General features: G+C 34.7%; 1 protein-coding gene across 1 annotated transcript in view; it reads left to right on the top strand.

Moving 5' to 3' along the window:
* Positions 1 to 3,946, top strand: part of LOC102775182 (transmembrane protease serine 11F-like) — a 44,933-nt gene that overhangs the window by 19,849 nt on the left and 21,138 nt on the right. The gene's annotated exons all lie outside the window — the stretch shown is intronic.

Genomic DNA, 3,946 nt, shown 5'->3' with positions numbered 1-3,946 from the left:
CATTCTTATTCTTATTCTCAGTCACCTAACACTATTGTAAAAGGCAACTTCTAAAAAGTTGGGACAAATGTTCCACCATTCTCTGGTCTTGATAAAAGTACAGTTAACATTTGGCACAGCTAAGCCATGCTATCAGTTCTTTGGTACAACGAATTTGACCAAGGACAGAAAAGTATCCCTCCCCTTAAAGGAAGGACTACATGTTTGTTAGGGTGTGTGTGGGGGGGGGAGGGGGGAGAGGAGAAGAATTTCTAGACCAAGGGTTCACTTGCATGGAACATCAAAAGGCTTAAATCACAAAGCCTGAGCATGCATCTCCTGAATGTGGAGCACCATGTGTTTGAAATATGACTCTTCTCCAAGTATTTGATACTTTCTTTTATAACCTTTCTTATCATACAGCTTATCCTATGTGTCATGACCTCAAAAGAATACAGATAAGTAAAACAGCTCTCCAATTTATAGAGAGGTTGACAACAAAGGTCTATTTTGGGAAACTCATTTGCTAAAACCAGGAACTCACAAGTTAAAAAACAACATTATGTTCCCAGTATTTTTCCAAACTTTAAGACCATTATGTACGATACCAGGAAAACAGACTTTCTGGATGTCTTTTCCAGATTTATTATTTTTCTCAGTAGTTTTACATATTACAATCCCATGCTACAGCTTTAAGAAAAGCAGTGACCGTTACGTGTAATATACTGAAGTATGGACTGCACGTTGGTATTGTCTTAGTCTCCGCCTGTTGCTTAGAAACTCCACCTCCCTCCTTTCTCACCTCTCATCAGAAGGTTTTTGTCAACAATGTACCTAACGCCCTATGTTTTCAGTCCACTGGCTTCTACACCCTTGTCACCACGTTTGGCCAACAATTCCAGTAGGAGTTATATTCCTTTGACAGAGATCTCAGAGAAGCCCATTCTTTTCCTTCAGCGCACTTTCTCAGGTTTTAATTATATAGTCACTAAAGTGATTACTTGATTATGGACTGTCTCTCCCATCAGATCATAATCTTGAGAGCAGAGGCCATGTCTATTTTGCTCATCATTACATTTTCAGAGACTGGCACAGGGGCTGGCTTATAGCAGTTAATAGTTGTTGGGTGAATTAATAAATTCCATAATATTAAAGCTGCAACTGAATATATACGCAGGCTGAGAGAATGGTAGGAACAACAGTGCTGAATGTACAGCTGATCCTTGAACAAAGTGGTACCCACCCCAGGCAGCCACAGCCCACATAAACAAATGTGATATATCCAAATAATGAAATAGTATATATATATATATATATATACACTCCTATTTTGGATAGTATAAGATATATATATCTTTGTTTATTTTATGTATATATATATAAACATATACTATCTATATATATGTATATGTGTGTATGTATATTTATATATATATATATATAGAGAGAGAGAGAGAGAGAGAGAGAGAGAGAGAGAGAGTCAATTAGGGTTCCATAAAAAGAATTAATCCCTAAAGAAAATGGTATGTGTGACTGTTTTCAGTTCTTCCAAATAAAATAGATAGTACTATTCCAGATGCATAAAAGAATTCATTCATTTCATAAAAATAAAATCCCCCTAGGGCTTTAGAGCTTAATTCTCTTCCAGAATCCCAATTGAGGAGGGATGATGGCAAGGTTGCAACATGTATGTTACTAGTGGACATCGCTACTCCAGACTTAGGATGTAAAGAGTACTTCACTTATTAAGACACATGAACATAATGTGTCATTCTACTCACTCCTGAATTCCATGAAAAATGACAAAGCTACTATGTTCCAAGTTACCAACAATCAGTGAGAGAGCAATGTTTTCTCCATTCATCCTAAACTCACTAGTTCAGAAGATTTTCAAATTGCCTAGTTAGCATAAACCTAGAAAAACCATTGATAGTATAGTTTTTCCTGCCTGTGAAAATAGTGTTTCCTGAAAAATCTCTCAAAAAGAGAATTTTCAACCTAATACCATTGATGCCAATGGGGAAACTTTTTATGCATTTCCAAACTCCCAAATTTATATTCATGGATGCTTAAACCATATCACAGTTCTTTAAAACAGAGATGATAATGTCAATAATTAAAATTAGTTAACACAGTTTTCCTTTATTTTATAATGTGACTGCTTACATGATCTCATTATTTTATAGCTTAAGAATCAAACCAAAACATTAAAGTGTTTGTTTATGTAATTCAAACTTCAATGCAAAAATAAATAAATAAATAAATAAATAGAGAAATAGATAAATAAATAAATAAATAATGGAAGGAAATGACAAGTTAAACAATTCAAGTGATATCTCACCAAACAAGTTGATCTCACAGCATGATGCACTTGACTATCACTGCCATAAACTCTCAAATCAAAAGCTACAAAGAAAATGTAACACTAGACTAGATGTACCAAATACACAACTACAAAGATGACCACATGGTGGCTCTCTTCAGGGAGCTCTGGAAGGAAAACTCCAAGTCATTCCTTATAAAGAAATATCTCACAAGCTAAAGTGAGGGTTTTAAATCAAATGTCTTATAAAGTTGAATGTTCATAACTTTAATGGGCATATTTAAGGGTATGCCTGTAATTTTCTTTAAATAATAATCATTTCCTTAAAAATGCCTGCATATATTGGTACACTTAACCATCTATTGAATAGGATGAAAAGTATTTTAAATACTTATGCTAAATTATAATTGGTTAAAGTAAAAACTCAAATTATGTTGAAGTAATAGAATGAATAGTAACATAGAACTTCGTACAGATGACTGTCCTGACCCATTATTAACAGTTTTACAAGAATAAAGCTCTGGCCTAGCAGTCATTTGTGAGCAGCAGGCCAACACTGACAAACGGATGATTAGTAGAACTCATCTTTTTCATGTGGCTTGATCCTGAGACAACGTCTTGCTCCATTTGCACCATGATTTAATCAGTTGACTGACCAATTATTCTTTGATAAATCCCAGAGGAAATTTTCTTAAAGCTTATTATTGCCCACAGTGTCCTTTCTTAATCAAGAACCAATCTTCAGCTCTTATAATCCTGTTTTATTAGCAAAATATTTTTAAAATATTCTAAGTAGTATAATACCTTGACCAAAGACAATTCATTGCAAATAAATCTTTCTAAATAGGCAAATATTCTGAATAGTTTATATTTTATCTGTTTAATAAACTGTAAAAATTCTTTTTAAATTATGTTTTTACAAAAATCTTTCTCAAACTTACCACCTACTTTTCTAGTATGAACATTAGTATGGCCATCCATCAATATATAGTGGATATTCTAGTGCCCCCAGGGCATGTGGGGCAATATTGGGTTATTGGTGCCTTTGCCAAATAATCCCAGTGTTTGGGGTTTTGAACTCTAATAATTGTTCTTTTTTTTTTATTTCTCATACTTCAATGTCAAGCAGAGTTCCCTTTATTTCTTCTTTTTAATACTTTATTGTTTAAAGTATTACCTAAGTCTCCTTTTTCCACCATTGAACACTCCCCGGCTGCCCCCAAGCCCCAGCACATGCCCTCACCCCCCTAGTATCCATAACCATTGGTTATGCTCATATGAATGTATATGAGTCCTTTGGTTGATCTCTTACCCCCTCACCCCTACCCCCCTGCCTTCCCTTATAGGTTGGACAGTCTGTTCAATTCTTCTAAGACTCTGGTTCTAATTTTGTTCATAAGTTTATGATGTTCATTATATTCTACAAATGAGTGATATCATATGATATTTATCTTTCTCAACTGGCTTATTTCACTTAGCATAATGCTCTCCAGGTCCATCCATGCTGTTGCAAATAGTAAGAATTCCTTCTTTTCTACAGTAGCATAGTATTCCATTGTATAGATGTACCATAGTTTTTTAATCCACTCATCTGCTGATGGGCACTTAGGCTGTGCTGCTATGAACATAGGGGTGCATATATCC

The sequence above is a fragment of the Myotis davidii genome, unplaced genomic scaffold (assembly GCF_000327345.1).
Source record: "Myotis davidii unplaced genomic scaffold, ASM32734v1 scaffold31, whole genome shotgun sequence".
In the NCBI taxonomy this organism is placed as follows: Eukaryota; Metazoa; Chordata; class Mammalia; order Chiroptera; family Vespertilionidae; genus Myotis; species Myotis davidii.
This window is presented reverse-complemented; position numbering and strand designations above follow the sequence as displayed.